This window comes from Perognathus longimembris, chromosome 28, assembly GCF_023159225.1.
Source record: "Perognathus longimembris pacificus isolate PPM17 chromosome 28, ASM2315922v1, whole genome shotgun sequence".
Classification (NCBI taxonomy): domain Eukaryota; kingdom Metazoa; phylum Chordata; class Mammalia; order Rodentia; family Heteromyidae; genus Perognathus; species Perognathus longimembris.
The window spans coordinates 96,448,306-96,470,386 of NC_063188.1; the positions used below are offsets into that span (position 1 = coordinate 96,448,306).

At 34.2% G+C, this 22,081-nt stretch overlaps 1 pseudogene; it reads left to right on the forward strand.

Moving 5' to 3' along the window:
• The first annotated feature begins 19,759 nt into the window (after positions 1 to 19,759).
• On the forward strand, positions 19,760 to 20,473 carry LOC125343215 (annotated as a pseudogene).
• Positions 20,474 to 22,081: the final 1,608 nt, after the last annotated feature.

Here is a 22,081-nt window from a genome sequence, read left to right on the forward strand (position 1 = left end):
ACCACTTTTTTGGTGGTTCATTGCAGTTAAGAGTCTAACATAGGGCTGGGGATATAGCCTAGTGGCAAGAGTGCCTGCCTCGGATACAGGAGGCCCTAGGTTCGATTCCCCAGCACCACATATATAGAAAACGGCCAGAAGCGGCGCTGTGGCTCAAGTGGCAGAGTGCTAGCCTTGAGCGGGAAGAAGCCAGGGACAGTGCTCAGGCCCTGAGTCCAAGGCCCAGGACTGGCCAAAAAAAAAAAAAAAAAAGAGTCTAACATACTTTCTTGCAGGGAATGGCTTTGAACTATAATAATCAAATCTCAGCATCCTGAGTAGCTGGAATTCCAAGTGTCAACCACAGGTACCAGGCCAATTAAGTATTTTTTTAAATAAGGAAGGTAGTGGCACAATTAACAACTTGACTATAGAAATATGCAGTATGATATCTGAACAAAAACTGTCGATTGGGCACCAGTAGTTCTTTATGTACAGCATGAAGATTTCAACACAGTAATGAGTATGAGTTGGAGGAAAGATGACACGTTTGTGTACTAACTTGAAGGAATCCAAAAGCAAAAAACATAGATTAGTCCACCTTTGCTTAGAAACGTCTCAGATTTTGAAGACCCTGGCTTTAGGGTCAAATCAAAATAACCTTACTGCAATAGATTGTATTGATATTTGTACAGCCAACTACAAAATGGACGACTGTCAAATGATAGAAATGAAAACCATAATATTATATGTTATAACACTGTAACACCAACTTTACTTACTTTCAGATAAAGGAACAACTTTTAGACAGACTTAAGATGTTAAGTACTGCAAATCCTGTTGTTCATAGTATTCTCTCCCTGATCACAAGGTTATGGTTGCTGTTTTTCCTGTTCCTTCCCTCCCACTCTTTCTTCCTTTCTCTGCTTAATTTCTTGTGCTCTCTTTCTTCAACAACAGTTCCGCATCCTTCTTTTGTTATTATCTAATTTGCATTTAGATATATGTTTCTACAGACACCATAGGGTTGCCAGGATGTGATGAGTCACTTCACAACACCCATAATTTGCAACAAAGTGCAGACCTGGCCGACTACAACACCATCGGAGTCAACAGTACATAAGTAACCATACCATTCAAGGCAGACAATGACCTATTTCTCTATATCAACTCTATTTATATCTATGTCATCTATATCCATATCAATATCTTAAAGGTATATTTGTCTAGGAATTCTTTGGTGGTTACTATAAAAGAAAACTCATTCTACACTTGACTTTATTGAAAGAAAGCTTACCTGATAAATGAGCCTATGTAGGAAAAGGGGAATCTTAAATAAAACTTCATCCAATAACCTAACTGGATCAGTTGCAGGTCCATTTGTATATGAAAGTGATATATATTCAAACAGATTGGGGCTTACTATTATATGGACAACAGATGCTATGGAACTCTGCCTGTTATGCTACTCCTACCACAGTTAAAAAGAAAAGTCCTCATAACCTAAGCCAGCCAAATAACCTTTTACAAGCGTATACACATTAACATATAATAAACTGTCTGTAAATATTTAGATGACATTTGCCATAACTATGCACTCATGAAATGATTATTACAGTTGAGACAGTGAACATGTCTTCCCTCTCCATAAGTTTCTTCCTGCCCTTTTAGTAATCTATTCTTAGCACACTTCCAATTGTGCTACTCTACTACACAGTCTTAGGCAACTACTGTGCGGCTTTCTGGCATAATAGATTTAACTTGCATTTTCAGTAACATTTTATAAAAGAAATTAGAACAATATCTACCTCTCGTTTAAGTCTCATTTATTTCATTCTATGATCATTTCACTATTTGGGGAATGTAACAAAAGGCCATTCCTCTTAAATCCTCTTTACCTGTTGTATATAGATATATTATACTTTTTTATCCATTAACCTCTTATTTCTAACTAATAAGCAAAAATCCAGAAATAGAGTCATGTTTCAAGTAGTAGAACTCCTTCAGCCTTAAGCTGAAAATACCAAGTGAGATTATGAGGTCCAAAGTTCAAGTCCCACAGTAGTCTCACACACACACACACACACACACACACACACACACCACAAAAGTTGGCTACAATAGTTTCTTTTTTTCTTTTATTCACAACTTTGTTAGTTTGCAATGTCTGTTTAATTTTATTGATTTTTTTCTATTTTGAATGTAATTCATTAATATTTGTATCTCTTTATATTGAGTTTATTATTTCTTTTTCTGATTTCTTAAGGGGGAAGCTTACATTGTTAGGTTAAGAACTACTAATATATGAGCAGACAGAGCTATTTATTTCCTTCTAATTATTACCTTCACTTCATACTGTGAAAAAAAAACCCTCAATGTTTTCATTTCCTTGTAGTTACGAAACCTTACAAATTTTACTGTGAGTTTATTGCTTTAAGCATGGATTATTTTAATGTATGTTATTTATAGTTTTAAGCATTTTTACAGATATCTTTTGAATACTAATAGTTTAATGCCATTATGATCAAATAGTATATTTTAGGTGATTTTAATCATTTTAAATTTAATTGAAGCAATTTGATGACATCTTTAAAAATATATTTGCATTTGAAAATATATTCTCTTTTTGTAGTGGAGTGTGCATTGTTCATATTGTGCTCCTATTCACTCTGATGAAATGGGATGATATGATATGAAATATAATTGTTATAGGAGTGATATACACATACTTTGGATTAGTTCATGTGAAAATGTTACAAACATGACACTCCATCACAAAAGCTATATTCTCTAAGAATAAGGTTATCATTCAATTACAGTCACATACATCTAGAAACTATATATAGCATTCACATACATCATCTAACATATTTGCAAAAATGTCATTAACATGAAACAGAATGCAATAAAATGTACATTTTTACTATACCTTCTATTTCTTTTTATCTAGAATAGTTTCCCAGTTTTTAAAAATTATTTTTATTGTATAGGTGATATACAGAGGGGTTACAGTTACATAGGTCAGGTAATGAGTATATTTTCTTTTGAAGAATGTACTAACTTCCCTCATTTTCTCCCATTTTTTTCTCCCAAATCCCTTCCTCCACGAATTGTATAGTTCCTTTTCAACGTAGTGTCTAGTGAGTATCACTGCTGAATTTGTTCACCCTTTGTCCTACTGTTTCTGTGCTTCCCCTTACCTTCCACCAAACAGATAAACTTACATACAGGACAGTTGGTTTTCTGTTTCTTTCTTTCTTTGTGCCTCTCCCGAGGCTTGGACTGAGGATCTTACGCTCTTGCTTGTCTTTTTCCACTGAGGTCTGCACTCTAACATTTGAGTTTTGCCTTCTGACATTTTTGTGGTTACCTGGAGGCAAGAGTCTCTCAAATTTGTCTTCCCAGGCTGATTCAAACCCAGATCCTCAAGTCTCAAGTCTCCTGAGTAGCTAGGAATATAGATACAAGCCCTAGTGCCCAGCTAATCTTCAGGATTGTTGTTGAAATTGATTTTTGAAACATTTAAGCAATATTTATTTTTTTATTTATTGTAGTATTTTAAACGTCTCTCTTTTTTTCTTTTTAATTTTTATTGTTAAGGATGCTTACCAAAATGAATTCCAAGAAATGGCAACAAGAGATTTTATTATTACACTGTTTGCAGTTATTTGCCCACCTTGGGTTTATTCCCTTTTGTCACTGATTTCTGTACCCTTTGTCTTTATTTTAATTTTATTGTCCAGGTGATATACAGAGGGGTTACAATTACATACATAAGGTAGTGAGTACATTTCTTGTCAAACTTGTTACCTCCTCCCTGGTCCCCCACCCCCAAGTTCTGAAATTATTTTTTTATTTTATCTTCCCTATAGTTTAGCTCCTGTTGTCAACTCTATTTGACTTTAGTGCTCTGGGTATTGTATATATGTTTGTTTGAATTAGGGAAGGGAAAGGGAGCATCAAAATGGTGAGACAAAGGGTAGAAGTGGAACCAATGCAACAGAGATACTTACATGATACTTACATGTTCCAATGTTTATTTTTAAATGCCAGCATTCTTTATTATTTGGTTAAATAATTATAATTTCAGTGAACATATTTTTCTATTTGCTATATTTCCTATGGAGTGAAATTGAATGCCAAAGATTTAATAGTCCAGGTTTCTTTTTTTTTTGGTCCAAGTAAATTTCTAAGTGAATTATAATTTTCCAGTTTGTATCATATCAAGAAGAACACAGAATCATGTTGGTTTAGGAAAGCTAGAGTTCATTACTTGCATGGTAATATTTCGGTATCTCTCCATATTGATTAGCAATTATTTAGAGAAGTGATTTACTTTATCTCCACACAATGAATTTCAATCCTTTAGTCTTTAGCATTCGTTAATGACCTTTGCCTTGGATGTTCCATTTATATTTTACAATCATCCTGAGCTTTCAGCTCTCTTTCGTTCTGTGTTTTAATTATATTCTGCTCTTCATTTTCTTTTGACCAGTTTATTGTAATTTATTTCATTGCAATATAAATTTGGATCACTCTTTTAGATGCTCAGACTGTTCCTAACTTGACTTTCTGATTCCTTGGCTTTCTAAACCCTTCATATTAGGCTCCATTACACATTCCAGGCTTATTTCACACTCGCATTTATCCAATCCTAAAATACTTTCTAAAAGCCCTCTTTAACTGAGCTAGCATAGGATAATTTTCTTTGTTACAATGGATAAACTAGAAATTAAGTTATATGTTTCAAAATTAAGTGTTCATATGGATATTTCTCTTAGAATTGAACATTATTTTTAATTTGTATCTCTTTTTCTCTAGAGGAAAGTAATAGTTTCTAATATGCTCTATTACTTGATTTATCCTATACTATTATATCAAATTATTTCAAAATTACTGTGTTACTATTGATAAACATTCCTTATAGTTTGTAGTGAGAATGCTTTGCTAAAACTACAGGCAATAATTCCTTCCCTAAATGAATATGTTATGACATACTTTTGTTTCTTTTTTAATTCAACATTTTATTTACTTTGATATTTTGACATGTGAAATATCTACTGGATTCAAAAATATAAACATATAAAGTTACCCTCAGAGATATCAAGCTCTTATTTTATTGTGTTAAAGCTGAGGTAACATTTCCATTGTCTTGATTTATCTTTTACTGCAAAATTAATATTTCAATATTATTTTCTCCTCTTTCACAAATGAATAGGAGTGTGCACTATGCATTGCTTGACACCTCATGTAGCATTCTTAAGCCCATAGATTACTATGTATCATTTTGGGGGAGTATCGGTCCTGGAACTTGAACTTAAGGCCTGGGCACGGTCTCTGAGCTTCTGGGTTCCTGGATAGTGTTCTTCCACTTGAGCCATTGCTCTACATCTGGCTTTTTCAGTACTGAATTGGAGATAAAACTCTCACAGACGTTCCTACATGAGGTAGCTTCACATCGCAATCCTCAGATCGCAGCCTCCTGAGTGGCTAGGATTACAGGTGTGAGCTACCAGTGCCTGGAAAAAATTACATCTTTGCAACAAATTCTATCAGGGTGTTTTTTTTTTTTCCTGAAATAGTCTTTATTTCTATCTCAAGATCTAATATTTCAGGGTATAGAATTCTGTGTTGGAGGTACATACTATATTAATCTGAAGAGTTTGTTGCTTGTGTGGTGTCGCAAAATAAGTATTATTATATACTTTTTAATTTTTGCTTTTCAATAACTAAGTTGTTTATAAACCATTGGTTTTTCTGTCAACATTTTATCTTTAATTGTCTACAACTTAAATATGGTATGTTCACGTATAGTTTTTTTTTGAAGAATATATATCCTGATTGATGTTCTCTGGTATTTCACTTTATAAAATAAAATATGATAAGGGTAAGACAAAAGATAATAGCTCTTAAATGTGGCATGCCTCTAAATTACTAAAATATTTTCTAAATTTTCTATAGAAGGTATTATTGGTTTTGAGGATAATTTTACTTCATTCTGTGTGGTATTATCTTCAAGAGATTTTACTTTTTATTAAATCAAGTAATTACCTCCCAACATGGAAATATTTTCCCACCATTACTGCACTTTACATGCATGCAAGATGATTCTGCATGTATAATTTGGAGGAAGAACAATTGAAGATGTGACAATGGTCAGGGTTCATCTTATTTATCAGTTGCCATGCTGAATTAAATTCCTGTTGTGTACTTAAAGATAATATAAATAAATAAATGAATAAACAAGTAATAAATACTTCAGGAGCTACACAGTTAACTATTTTAAGAACAGAATTTCCAAGCTGAATATCTGAGAAAATTACATTTTTACTAGGTATACAAATCTCTACTGTTTTACCTAGGCGATCACAATACAAATCAGTTTGTGCCTTAGAATTTACTTAAAAATTCACGAGTTCAGTTTCAGGTCTGACATTTAACATGCTTGGAACTTGTCACTCACTGCCTTTTAACAAGGAAAAGCCAGTTATTTTACCTTTGTGGTTATTTTCCCTGAAACCATAAAGCTGTATAATTATGTGAAAAATAGCAAATCTTATTTGAAGGATATTCTATATAATGCCTGGCTACTGCTCATCAAAACTCTTAATGCCTTAAAACTAAGGAAAAATCTAAGCCAAGAGGAGGCTCAGGGGATAAGACTTCATGATGGCATATCATACATTGGTTCTTGAAAAGAAGAAATATAGGATGTTATTAAAAAGAAAAGAATTCTGAATAAAATTTTCATTTTGGCTATTATAATAATAAGATCCCTTAGGAGATACAATTGAAAAAATAATCTCTTTATTTTAAACATCAAAATGCCACTATACTACGAACAGTATAAAATTCTGCTCTTCTGTTATTTATTTTTATTGTGGACACAATGAATAACATCCCACTTGAAACTGTTCATAAATAACCCTAAAGAGTAGGCCAAGCTATTGATTCTTAACTAGATTTCATTTGGCTAAGAAAGAAAAGAGGAAAAATATTTCCTTCCATAAGAAAAGTGCTGTTGAATGTTTGTCATTTAAATTGCCCACTCTACTTCTAAGCTCAAAACTATTACTTGTTGTCAGATATATTTAAGGGTCAGACTACAAACAAATGATAAGACTTTTCACTCATTCTTTTTCCCTCTGTACCACATTACTTTTGAACCATCAACGATAATTTTTATTCCTGGTTCAAGTCTCTAAAATAAATATTTATTTCCAGGGCACATTTGAGGAAATGTAATCTTTCCTAGGCAACCATTTCCTGAAAGTCACTCCTTTCATAACATAGAAGACTGAAAATCTTGAATCGTGTACCTTACTTTGTAACATGTACTACGTGCTAGAAACTATTATTTACTGAAAATGTGCATTTTTACTTAATTCCTATAATACCTATGTAAAATTTATTTTAATTAGCTCCTCTGGGCTTAAAAATAACCCTTCATTTAAAGATGAAAGAACTTGAATAACTTGCTCAAAGTTCTGATTTTACAGATGTTAGAAGAAAGGTCAAATGAATTTAATCAAAACTAACCCATCAAGATAAAGGCACTCATGCTGCACCTGCATATATCAATTGTACTATGTTATACATATTTAGATAGATAGATATGTATATAAGTGTGTGAATATTATACGAGCATATGCAGCTTTTTTTCCTCAGTACCAAAATAATCTCATAAATAGATAACAAAAACCAAAAGCATGAATAGGTAACACTTGGTAATCTGATTACATGACAATCCATCAACAAACTTTTCATTCCCTTTAAAACAAACACTGAATCACATTTGTGAATATGTGAAAACAAAAATAATTTGACTCCATAATCTTTTTTCAGATAAATATTTCATTAGCCTAGCAAAGATATATTTTTGTTTTCTATTTTTCTTTCTTCCTTTCCCCAAACTATGGAAATACAGTGGCTATTTTAAGTAGTAGTCATTCCTCAAAAATATTTGAAAAAGAAAACTCAAAACATGTATTCCTGTTAAAAACCAATTTCTATAACTCTACTTCTCATAATTCAGAAGATTAAAAATGTTTTAAAATGTGTGTGCCTACAGGAAAATAAATATTGGTGTGTTAATATGTTAAAAATGTTGATTGGGCATACAATTTAGTTTCTGAGTGTAAAGGATAGTTTATGGTTATTGTACACTTCTACTTTTGTGTCTCATTGTGATCTATGTAATAGATATACCATGGCATGTATATTAAATTTTCTCTTGATTCTAATTTTAAGTACACATTATAATACATTTTAAAACCCATTTCCATATGCTCATTTATTCTTGTTTTAAAATATTAATGACATCAACCTGCATAAAGAATAGAAAAATATGGTTACTTTTGGATTTTGGAAATTCTTGTCACTTGGTTCCTATGAATTTATGATGGTTAAAAGTGTTTTAGGGAAACTAAATGCAAATTTTAGAGGTGGGTTAAATTTTAACAATTATTCCTCGAGGTTTTCTCATTTCCAGTAATTGGAACATTTTATACAATTCTCTTGTTTTATAAAAGCTGGTATTGAAAACTTTTGCATGTCCTCTTTTCCACTCTAGTAAATTGAGTTCTTAATTTAACATCTTAAGTTTACTAAAATAAAAACAGTTTAGTCCATCATTAGCCAAAAGCTATGTATGTATGTCCTTAGGTTTTAACTATGTCTGCCCTGAAATTAGAACTAAAGATGGAAAGCACATGACTATGAGCTCATCCTGCCATAATGAGATGGGCTTCAGAGATTGCAAAGATCTTTACTTCCACAATATGCAAATTGTGTACAATGCCAGATGCAGAAGCGCTGATCCAGTTGCCAACTTCTATGGAGGGCATGGTGATTCATTTACAAATTATCACAAATTTAGATACTCAGGAACTAGCAGTCTCTTTAGGGCTGCCTACATGCATAGTTACCATGTACTATTATATGATATTCTAGCACCTGAAAGAAGATCTCAACCTTAAATTCTGTGGAAGTTTACAATAATATAAAGCTTGGATAACCCCATGATATAACTCCCTATTTTTACATGCTTATGAATATTGAATCTGTTCGCTCATGACAGAGATAAATCATTTAATTCAAATGGCAAGACTGACCTTCAGTTAACTTCTTTTTCTACATTCAGATTTATAGACTGCTTGTTTCAAACCTTTCTGTACATATAAATTAATTCTAACTTTCATATTTATGAAATACTCCATTGTAGATTCTACATGACTTTTGATTATATGTTTTTACTATCTTAGAATGATATGTTCTTTTAGTCATTTACATCAAATGAGAGTGAGACTTAAAAATGTCAAACTGGTAGAAACATAATCATAATTTTCCATTTCTTTGTATGTCATCATTATTTTTAGTTTTCTATATGTTTGATTTTATTTGTTTTTTTTTTGATAAGTGGAACAAAGTCCTCATTAGTTGCAAGATATCCCTCTGAATAAGATTATAAAGGCATTTTTACAAAACAGTAAGTTGAGTTCTTTAATCAATCAATTTTCTGCAGATTTACCCCAAAGTGTAATAATTTGGCCTAATAACCTTTTTTAATTCCCCTTCCCCTTCCCCTTCCCCTTCCCCTTCCCCTTCCCCTTCCCCTTCCCCTTCCCCTTCCCCTTCTCCTCCTTTTACAATATATCAGTTTTGGGACGAAAACACCAAGTGTGCAAAAGCTTGCTTTTCTTTGAAGAACTGACTTTCCTTAGAGAAACTATTTCCTCTGTATATAAAATAATGGATATGGTATCTACAAGATGTAAAACATACAGAAAGTTCATATAGGAGTCATCAAATTGTGGCACTAACCACATTTTTTGAGACTATAAAGGCTGTATGATTATTTTATCCTTGTGTCCACCTTAACTCTTTTTTTTCTTTTTTATTGTCAAAGTAATGTACAGAGGGGTTACAGTTACATACGTTAGGCAGAGAGTACATTTCTTATCAAACTTGTTACCTCCTCCTTGTTTTTTTTCCACCTTCCCCCAATCCTAGTTCCCACCCCACCCTCCCTTGAAATGTATAGTTGGCTTACAGAATATTATCTTGTAAGTATTGCTGTTGCATTGGTTCGCCTTTTACCCTTCCTCTCTCCATTTTGGTGTTCCCCCTCCCATTCCGAAGTTCCTATAAATGTACATACAATACCCAGGGTACCAAAGTCAGTTACAGTGGCAACAGGGGTAAAAGCATGGGGAAGAAAGACAAAAGAAGGCATAGTCCTAGCAGAGGAGCACAATAGCTCAATAGCAATGTACATATAATCACATAGGATGATTCTAAATGAAATGAACTACAAGATTTGGAAATAATTGGTTTATCTTTGATGTTGTTATTCCAATGTATGCTATGAAATTATACCAACCACTTTTATTGGCACACAACTTTGTTCACTTGTTTTCATTTTGCTTATAATTACTTTCTTGCTGCCACAGTAAAGTTTAAGTAATTATGGCAAAGATGACAGGGCTTACAGAACCTAAAATATTTACTGTCTAGCTGTACCAGAAGTCTACAGATTTCTTGTTAAACTATGTATTACTTTCCTGTAAAAATTAGTGTTTCTCCTAATATTTTTCGATTATCCAAATATAAAATGTTATTCATTATGCAGTTAATTTATATCAGATTCCATATCATATGCTAAATAACCTGTTCACCACATTAAGAAAAAGATTCAGAAACTCCTTGTGTTTTAGACATATTCAAAATATAGATTGAATGATAAAATATTTGGAGTTATCTTAAGGATAATCTACAGAAGGGGAACCTTGAATGTAGATCTAAAGATGTGGGAAAAATATTGTTACTGATCTTTGGACTGGATGCATTTTTGTCACAGGCAGTTTTGCTTTGTAGGATATGTACAAACATCTCTGAACTCTTTAACTACTAGATACCAGTGTCATGCTCCTCCCTCCCATTCTAATACTAGTTGTGACAAACAAAAAAATCTCCAGATATTGAGAATTGCCCATCTGGGGACAAAACTGACACTGTTTGAAAATCACTGGTTTTGATAAAATTGAAACTGGGTGATGAGCATAATGTGATTTGTCATATTTTCCCCTTTATTTCAATATATTCAATGTTTTTTCTGTAACAAAAATGGGATAACATAAAATGAACTCCTTTAGAGTATTTTCTCCTGCTAGAGTTACTTTTTGAATTAAGGCTTTAGTAAAGGTCACATAAGTCAATATGTCAGCCAATTAGTAATGATGGTAATGAATTATGAAGGTCAACTTCTGAAATGATTTTGTTGCAGAGGGAAATTGAGCAATTGAGCTCTATATCTCCATCATCAATAGTCATCTATCAATTATATACATATATGCATTACAATATATAAAATGTATTTACAGAAACATATATATCTATGTCTAAGACTATAGAAATACTCAATTACATCCAAATATTTCATTTGTGTATAAAGAAAGGATACTGGATTGATATTGCATTAACTATTACAAACAATTACTTTATATAATAAGATATAAGATAGCTGCATTCTAATCTGATCTAAAAGTGAGGATAATGCTCACAATGTGCATTCTGATTGTGTGATCATCTACATGCATACTCGAAACGAATGATTTCTGTAGATCACAGTCTTCCGATGATAAAAGAGCCTGTATAATACTACTTAAAATGATCTTCTAAAGCATATGCCAACATTTTTTGTATTCTCCTTACTCCTTTAAGAATAAAATGAAAATGGTCTGTATCATACAACATTTTGGCTTTGTTCACTTATGTAATTATGTCTTTGTTTTTAAACCTTACACTTCTGTGTAGTAGTCATGATAAGCTATCTACAGTTCCGTAGAAATATCAAGGTTTTAATTCTCTATGTTTAGCCTCATTTAGCTCATTATATTCTTTTATATTTCTAACCTGGCTCAATAGTCACTTCACTTGCAATCCTCTAGGCAAGCATGAAAGCTTTGCTCCCTTGGGCTATGAATGAAACATTCATCTATCAAGCTAATGAATGGAATTTATAGAATAAGATATATATGTAAATATATCCTATATATATCATATATATCTTTGGATGTATATTTATATTATGTATCATTTTCCCCTGTGGCAATTTATGTAAGGTAATTATGATGTAAATGCTTAAAAATTCTAGTTTCTCCTTCAATGGTTTAGTGTCTTTTGCCTGTCTTATTCTACAGAGTACCCTTTAACAAAAACATTTCTGTCTGTAACTTCTCTTTCTGATGACTTTATCTTTATAGTTTTTATTTTTATTTTTCAAGAACTTCCAGGGGTACTTATGAGATGAAACCTGAAGTGTCTGACCTTGTATCATCTTACTCTGCTTCTCTAAAATAGTACACAACATTCCTAAAAGCGACTACGGCAAAAAACATACCTTCCAGCTTATTTTTTCCTTCAGGTAAATTTAAAATTGTCTTTACTTTGAGTGAAGAGATGCACACTGAAGTCTCTTCAAAAACACAAAAGGCATTCAAACAAGCCAACAGATATATTTTCTTCAGCCTGAGAATAAAATGGTTATGCTTGAGAAATGAAGGAGGTATTCTTTGGAAGCTTAGAGCAGGTTTGGATTGAACTCATGGCCTGGCTGGGGTATTATTTGTAAATAATTGGTAATCAACGTGATCATTTATTTTCTGAAGTCCTCTCCCCATCTGTTTGAAACATTATTGAACAGTCAGGAATATCTTCATCAACTGAGTTCCAGCTCAGCTGCAAATTTACATTCCAGGTTTGAAATATTCTGAATTTCTACCTGGGCAAAATCAGCATTTCTTGTTAGGTATGAAAAGGATAATCCAATATTTCTTATGCTTCTTTTGCCAATTTGTAATGATTGAATTTCTATGAATTACATAATTAGTCTATAGAACCATAAAACAGAGAGTCTGTAGCTTTAGTATTGACAGAAATCTTTTATACTTTTATATGAAGACATAGCAAACATTTAAACTTGTACATGTATGTCTATATTTCAAAAAATACTATGCCTCCCACATTTTTCTATAATCTCTATCTGTAATTTCAAATTTTCATTAAGTTAGGACCTGCATGTCTTTAATATAATCCCAGAATTTGGAAATAAATAAATTAAATAAAATTACACTTAATAAGTGCCACTTATCTCCCTACCACCTTTCCTTATTATATATTCTAAATAAACAGGATAGAAAAATGGTCAGTGTGTTAGAGATGTATCTTCTCTCTGTTTCCTCTCCCACATACACTCCTATCTGACAATTTAACAGTGCTTTTAATGCCTCAAAAAAAACTATAGGAAAGTCACTTATAGTTTGTCTGTTTAAAATACAAACTTCATCACATATGTTATCATTGAATATTACTCCATAGAAGCAATGTGCTTCTCCACCAGGCAAAGGTAATTTATTTGTAAATTAGAATCCAAAGCATTAAGTTTGAATGAAAGTCCCCTTGGTAAAGAAATTTTTAAGTGGCAGATCATTTACTGTCAAACTCTAAATACTAGATAGGAATGCTCAAAGGTCCCTTAAAACAAACTCTTCCCATTTTGGATGGCACAATTAAAAGAGAAGGAAGACTTTTAAACATCCTTCACTCCAGGAATATGAGCATGTCAGATGTTACGACCCTGGGCAGTGATCAGTTGCTGCATGTTAACAAAGCGTGCCCCCAATTGCATACCTGGGATGAAAATGATGCCTGGATTGGTGAGTCACTCAACCCCTGAGGACATTTTTGCAAATAGAGGCAAAAACGTCAAGACCTTTCTCCAAATTAAATCAGCAAGCTTCCTAGTTATCCTCCTGGCTTAAGTAGAGGGAGTAAATTCCTATTCCCTGAAGCATCATGTAAGAGCAGAGCTGCCTGAGCACAGTTCAGAGATGCTTTTAGCATGAATGCAGGCTGGAAAGCAATAGCCCTTTCAGAATATAAAGCAGAAAAGTTTTCTCTTCCCACGAACCTGTACGGAATACTTTAAAAAATAATTAGACTGTAGGTCCTTTGCATAAGAAGGATGTACACCAGGGATCATTAAGCAAAATCAGAGTTTTAAGAAATAATTTCATTTACTTGTCATGGACTTTTTATAAAGGTGTACGAGGTATGTTTTCATGGGTACCTACATCAGATACTATGGTCTATTTTCAGTTTTGTTTTTGTTTTGGCTTTTGGCAAGGTTTTTTTTTTGGGGGGGGGGGGCTTGCCAGTACTTGGATTTGAACTCAGTACCTCACACTTGCTGGGCTAGCTTGTTCTGGTGATTTGTTCTGGTGACCACTTGAGCCATGCTTCCAGTCTTTTTTATATTTTGCTGTTTTGTAGAGGGAAGGAATCTCACAGACTTTTCTGCCCAGCTGGCCTGAAGCTATAAGCCTCTAGAATCACTAGGATTAGGCCACCAGAACTGGGCATAAGCCATCAGCACTAGGGTTTGTCTATGTGTTGTAAAATTGACTTTCTCCAATCATTTAAAAAATAAACACATTACAATCTCAGCAACTCTCCACTAAAACTTTCTGCAACAATGGAAATTAGATAGATAGATAGATAGATTGATAGATAGATAGATAGATAGATAGATATACACATATACACATATATGTATATACATATATATATATATATTCCAACATGGTAGCTAGCCTCAAGCCATATATATTACCCTTGATCACTTGAAATGTAGCTACCAAGATTGAAGAATACATTTTTTTTAATTTATCCAAACTAAAGAAACTATGTATGGCTAGTTAACTGTCTTATTGGTATAGTACATCATAAATATAGAACAACGATGTCAAGTTTTAATACTTATTACAAGCTCTCAAATGCAGTATGGCTAGGGTGGGGCCTCAGAGTTTGCATATCTAGCAAGTTCATGGATGATACTCACATTGCCACTCAACACACCAAACTTGAAGCAATAAGCCATTAGTAGAACCATTTTCAAACTTTTCTGAATCACAAAATAAACCAGAGAGTATTCATCTTAGTGCTTAGCTTGAATCCAATATTAAACAAAGTAAGCAGTTTTATAAGCCATGGGTTTCAGAGTATCTTTTTCTTTCAAGTTTGGAAATAAGTCTTTAGAGATAGCTTTTATTATAATGAAAAGTACAATAGAATCTCATGGGAATATTTTTAAAGATTTTGATTCACTTGATATGAAATGAAGCTCATTAGTTTTGCTTTTCTTGTAAGCTTCCAGGAAATTCTAAGGTTTCTTGTCTCTTAGACACTTCTGCTATTCAAAAGGTGTGTCATGGAACAGTATAACAAACATCACCTGATAACATTTTATGACTCCAGTAATTTGGACCCTATCCTAAACTAATTGAGTTGTCTACACTTGAAAAACATTCACAGACACTGTGTGTGTATTAGCATTGAAGTGCCACTTTCCTTGATAATCTTAAACATTTTTTGTTTGAGGAGTATTATGGTTAGAAATTGAGTTCAGTGATCCCACATCTACATTAGCAAAGCTTATTACAAATGTAAATTCTCATTTTGATTTCAGATTCTCACTGTGGGAATATAGTCTATCAATTGCTTTATTAAGAACTGTTGTTTCAGCATTTGTTGCATATCAAATTCTGGAAACATATGGCATTATAACCAATATTTTGTTTTATTCTTTTTTACTTTGACACATTTTGTGACTTTGTTTTTATTTTAAAAATATTTTTATTATCTTTAAGTATTTGTACAAAGGAGTTGCCATTCAACAAAGTGTGTGTGTCCACTTGTGTGTGTGCACGTGTGTGTGTGTATGTGCTAGCACTAGGGTTTGAACTCCAGGCCTGGGTGATATTCCTGAGTTTTCTTGGCCAAGGCAGCACTCTACCACTTGAGCCACAGCTCCACTGGCTTTCTGTAGTTAATTGGATTTTCCTGCTCGGCTGGCTTTGAACAGTGATCCTCAGATCTCAGCTTCCTGAGTTGCTAGAGTTACAGGCTTGAGCCACCCCAGAGCAAAGAACAACAAAGCAGTTCATGAATACAATGCATCTTGATCAGTGTCACCCTTTTCATCATTCTTACAAGTTACTCTCAACCCACTCCTTCCATCTCTTTTCTTGATTCTGTAGCATTCCCATTGCATGTTTTTGGTCAGTTGTGGGGCTTGAACTCAGGGTCTGGGTGCTGTCCCTGAGCTCGAACTCAAGGATAGCACTCTACTACTTAGAGCCACAGTTCTATTTCCAGCTTTCTATTTAAGTTAATTGGAGATGAGTCTCATAGACTTTTTCTGCCTGGGTTGGCTTTGAACTATGATCATCAGATCTCAGCCTCCTGAGTAGCTAAGAGCCAGTATGATGTACATTGTATTGTGACTGCAATATCCCCCTGCTTCTTCTCTTCATTCCTCTCCTCCTGGACACCACCTCACCCCATTCATGTACCCATTCCCTGGTGTTTATTGTGTTGAACCTTGATTTAGACTTTCTAAAGAGTTATACCTTTTGAGTTCTCCTCTGAAACTACCATATTTCAGTTAATATATTTGTGTACTTTTGCATACCATCCAAATTATTTACTTACATATTTATTCTATATACACATTGTATATATGTATTCTACCTTCCAAATATGAGAGAAAACATGCAGCCTTTGTCTGGCCCTGACTTACCTAACTTAACCTAATTTTGTATACATGTGAGCCACCAGCACCCCTCAGGTATTTATTTAATCTGCCTCATGAAATTTCTCAAGTAACACTGTGAAATAAGACAGAAGTGTATCATATGACAAATAGAAAAAGTACAAGTTAAAATAGAGTCATTTGTCTAAGAACTTATCGCTAATTTGTAGTGGTAGATTTGGATTAAAAATTACATTACTCAGCGGGGCACCCAGAAAAGCTCAGCGACAATTTCCAGGCCCCGAGTGAAAGCCCAAGACCTGCACCAAAAAATACTCTTCATATTTTTTAAACAAAGCCTATGCTCTTTCTTTCCAACCATTAACCAATTGGTCCACACCAGGCCTTCCTGCTCTAATACATATTAAAAACTAGAATCACATTGTAAAATTGCAAAAACTTTATATTTATTGACATGTTGAAAAGACAAGTATTTATTATTTAAATTGTCATTGAAACTCCTTGTATATCCAGAATTTTTGCCAATTTTGCTTTTCCCCCCTTAAACCAGTGTGACCTTCTGATGTACCAGGCCAGGACATAATGAATGAAATGACATTTGCTATGCCCCCTGTGCATGGCCTTTACTCCTGCCCTTTGGAATTATATACCATTCTCCCCTTTCTATACATATCTTTACTTGTCGTAACTGGCCCACTGGGGTCATAGACACAGAAAAGTCAGGCATGTTCTTTCTTTAGAAACTAATAAACAAACCTTCAACTGTTGCCATCAGAATTTACCATTACTGTCCGTATTAAGCAGTCTTGTCATTTTTCTAATAATTTTACAGTTAAAACAAATAACATATAATTCTATACATACTATTTTAGATCATAAATAAATGTTTAAATGTATAAATGAACTGTGTTACTAGTTTCTACAAGGATGAATATTAATATCACCTGAAGACAAGCTGCCGGTGGCTCATACCAATAAACATAGCTACTCAAGTGGTTGAGATCTAAGGATCACAGTTTGAAGTCATCCCAGGCATGAAAGTCCATGAGACTTTTATCTTCAATTAACGCAAAATGCTGGAAGTGGAGCTGTGGCTCAAGTGGTAGAGTGCTAGCCTTGCAAAAAAAAGCTTGGGGCCAATGTCCTGGCCGTGTTCAAGCCTTAAGACTAGCACTCACACACACACACACGGACACACACATGTGCATATACACAAATACCATCTAAAGATATAAATTTTAAAATGGAAGTATATTTACAACATACTTGATTTGAACTAATCTGATAATTTGTTGTATGAAGAAGTCACCATCATCCTGATCCATTCATCTACTGAGAGACATCTGGGTTGGTTCCATATTTTAGCTATGACAAATTGTAATACACTGTTTTATGACTAGGCTCTGATTATATGATGAAAAAAATATGTCTACATGATTACTCTTTCTGGCCCACAAACTCTAAAGACTTTACTTTCCATTTTTTCTCCTTGAATATCTCTCCTTCTGGGCCTTTGTTATCTCAGCTTGCTGCCCCTAAAAAACTCAAGCGCACATTTCCAATCTTAAATTGTCATAAAGTGTTTGTTTCTTTTGATGTAACATTCTCTGAAGAAATTGAGTAATCTCATTATATATCTAATTGTAGCAGGTTCCTTGCTCCACAAATGACACACACAGTTCATTTCTGCACATGTCATTTAGATTTACTAAGTGTTTTTTTCACTTTTTCGTCCCATACCTCTTTCAACTTAATTACTTATTTCTTGAGCCTTTCAAGTTCCAGTAGAAGAGTCATGACTTTATTCTGTTTCTTGAGCCATTTTTTCCAATTGAGAAGATTTACTAGCTGTTAAAATCTTAATTGGGCTTTCTTGTCATTTGTTCAGAGATTGTAATAGTGGAGTTGGAGAACATAGTGTTGTTTAGATTTCTGCCATAAGGCTGAGTTTTAATTGGTCTTTGTCTCACCAAGTCTTCCTTAGATATACATGTTACCAATTAGTTTTATAAAGCAGTGTCTCTTCTGATCCTACAAGTCTCCAGTTGATATCTCACCCTTTCCTTTCATTCCAGCTTGCATACCACTCAATCAGTTTTCGAATAAATCTCTTTCATTTGGTCTTTATACTATATCAAACAACAACCAATAAAACACATTTGCACTATTTTTCATTCATTATTTTTTGTTTTACAAATTGACTAGGTATATACATACACATGTACTTGAAGATGATATCTGCTGACAATTTCTTCAAATGATTAGTGACTGTTCACTGATGTTTATACTATATTCTCTTTCTTTACCCCCACCTAGCCCAGTTTTAATGTTTGTTTACAGGAGTACTTTATTTTATTTTTATTTCCTTTTCTTTTTTAATTCTGATACTGGGGCTTGAATTCAGGGCCTATGTGCTCTACCTTACTCTTTTCACTCAAGGATGGCAGTCTATCACTGGAGCTACAGCTCCACTTCCAGCTTTTTGTTATTGGAGATAAGAGTCTCATGGACTTTCTTCCCTTTGAACTGTGAGCTGCAGATCTTAGCTTCCTGAGTAGCTAGGATTGGAGGAGTTTCAACACCACTGCTCAGTACTGTACTTCATTTCTATGTGAAAATTTCAGCAGTAATCAAGATAGATGACTTTATGTAGATTGTTCTGCAGCTAAAATACTTTGTTTATATCATCAAGATGTATCTTTCTCCTGCTACCTAGGAGAACTAGAAGTTCTTATCTCTCTGGGACTGAGGCACTAAGACATACAGAGAGAATCGTAGTTCAGTCTGGGATTGACATATCTTATTGTACTAATATTTCTTTAGCAAAAGAAACTCATATTCAAATACAAATTTGCTGGTAAGGAGATGGAATCTTTCTATATTTCAAGAAAGGGAAACAAAAGTTCCAGTAACATTTCAGTGGTGTTCCAGAAGTCAGATTTCAGTAAATTTTAAAATATGAAGTCAAAGCAAACTAATAAGAGATGGTTAACTTTATAAACTGTTTGTAGAGACAAGTATGCTAATAACTCGAGATGAGGGAGGCTGTGTCTGGCTCCCGCTCTCACAGCCATTGCAGTACATTGAGCTCCATAGAGACAGCGCAAGGGCAAGGGAGAGCCAGACGGGCACAGAGCGATTCTGGGCCTCATGGAGGAAAAACTAAACATGGGCAAAGGAGATCCTAAGAAGCTGAGAGGCAAAATGTCATCATATACATTCTTTGTGCAAACTTGCCGGGAGGAGCACAAGAAGAAGCACGCGGATACTTCGGTCAACTTCTCAGAGATTTCTAAGAAGTGCTCAGAGAGGTGGAAGACTATGTCTGCTAAAGAGAACGGGAAATTTGAAGACATGGCCAAGGCGGACAAAGCTCGTTATGAAAGAGAAATGAAAACCTACATCCCCCCAAAAAGGGGAAACAAAAAGGAAGTTCAAGGATCCCAATTTGCCCGAGGCCTCCTTCGGCCTCCTTCTTGTTCTGTGCTGAGTATCGCCCTAAAATCAAAGGGGAATAGACCGGCCTGTCTGTTGGTGATGTTGCGATAAAGCTGGGAGAGATGTGGAACAACACTGCTGCAGATGACAAGCAGCCTTATGGAAAGAAGGCTGCTAAGCTGAAGGAAAAATATGAAAAGGATATTTCTGCCTATCGAGCTAAAGGAAAACCTGATGCAGCCAAAAAAAAGGCGGGGGGGGGGGGTTGTGAAGGCCGAAAAGAGCAAGAAAAAGAAGAAAGAGGAGGAAGATGATAACGATGAAGAGGATGAGGATAATGATGAGGATGAGGATGAATACGTTGGTTCTAGCGCAGTTATTTTCTTGTGTACAAAGCATTTAAACCCCCTGTACACAACTCACTCCTTAAAGGAAAAAAATTGAAATGTAAGGCTTTGTAAGATTTGTTTTAAACTGTACAGTGTCTTTTTTTGTATAGTTAACACAATACCGAATGTGTCTTTAGATAGCCCTGTCCTGATGGTATTTTCAGTAGCCACTAACCTTGCCTGGGACAGTATGGGGGTTGTAAATTGGCATGGAAATTTAAAGCCGGTTCTTGTTGGTGCACAGCACAAATTGTAGTTTTTTCATCTTCAGTTGTCTGACACAATTTATACGAAATAATTGTTCTGTTAACTGATTACCACTCTGTAATTGCAAAAAAAAAGTTGCAGCTGTTTTGTTGACATTCTGAATGCTTCTATGTAAATATAATTTTTATTAGAAAAAAATAACTAGATATGATGATAATTCTGAAAAGTATGCTTTAATATAAGACAAAATGAAGGATTTTTAAAGGTTAATAGGAAAGCACGGAGGAAAGGTGTCAGTAGGAAATATGCAAAATAAAGATGGCAAAATTGACAAAATGCAAGAAAAAATAGGGAGAATTTCAATCTTTGAGTGGAAAGGAATTTAATTTTCATTATAGTTCCAGCAAATGAGATTATAATGCCATTTGAGGCTTGTACCTATTATTTATCCCTTCACAATAAGCAACTTCCCTAAACTGACAAGGATTTATTATTCACCCTCATATGGCTTGACAGGGCTAACTTGGATAGCTCTTTCACAAATATGTTGACTAAGATCACTTATATGGTAGCAATTATGTCTTAGCTGGAGCTGAATAAGTCAAAATGGTTCCACTAATGTCTAGCATACCTACTACACCTAAGTCACTTCCTTCAATCTAAATAACCATCATATTTGAGAATATAAGTAAAATTGAAGCTGCAGGATCTCTTAAAGCCAAACCTTAGGATTTGTTCAATGTTTTTTCACCGCATTCTATTTTGTCACAAAAGTCACAGCAACAGACCAGATTTAAGGAAGGAACAAAAAGACAGTACTTCTTGGGTGGGGGTGGGTGGAGGGGAAAAGTTCCAAAAGCAGAGCACATGTAGGATGGAAGACATTGCTCCCAACATCTTGTGAACGATCTAACACAAACTTTTATAAAGACTATTCATTTTGAAACATTCCCATTTATCTTTCTGTTCTCAACAAAATGGACTGGGTAGAGCCATAATGTATAAGTCATAATGATAAATAGGTATGGTTAAGAACAATCTTCATTTTATTCAAATCATCTTGGTGATGTATGAAAAACAAAGCAGCTGGAATATGTTAGATTCTGTACTCTTTAACATTCAAAAAATGTGAACGTGTTTCTTGAAGTTTGTTTTAAACACTAAAATCCCAGATACTGTAAGACAGCCCTCTGATTTTCATTTTCATTTTAAGGTTTCTGTTTCTTTTTTTTTTTTTTTCTTTTTTGCCAGTCCTGGGCCTTGGACTCAGGGTCTGAGCACTGTCCCTGGCTTCTTTTTGCTTAAGGCTAGCACTCTGCCACTTGAGCCACAGCGCCACTTCTGGCCTTTTCTGTATATGTGGTGCTGGGGAATTGAACCCAGGGCTTCATGTAGAGGAGTGCTTGCCTCTAGGCCATATCCCCAGCCCAAAGTTTCTGTTTCTAACATGCTATCT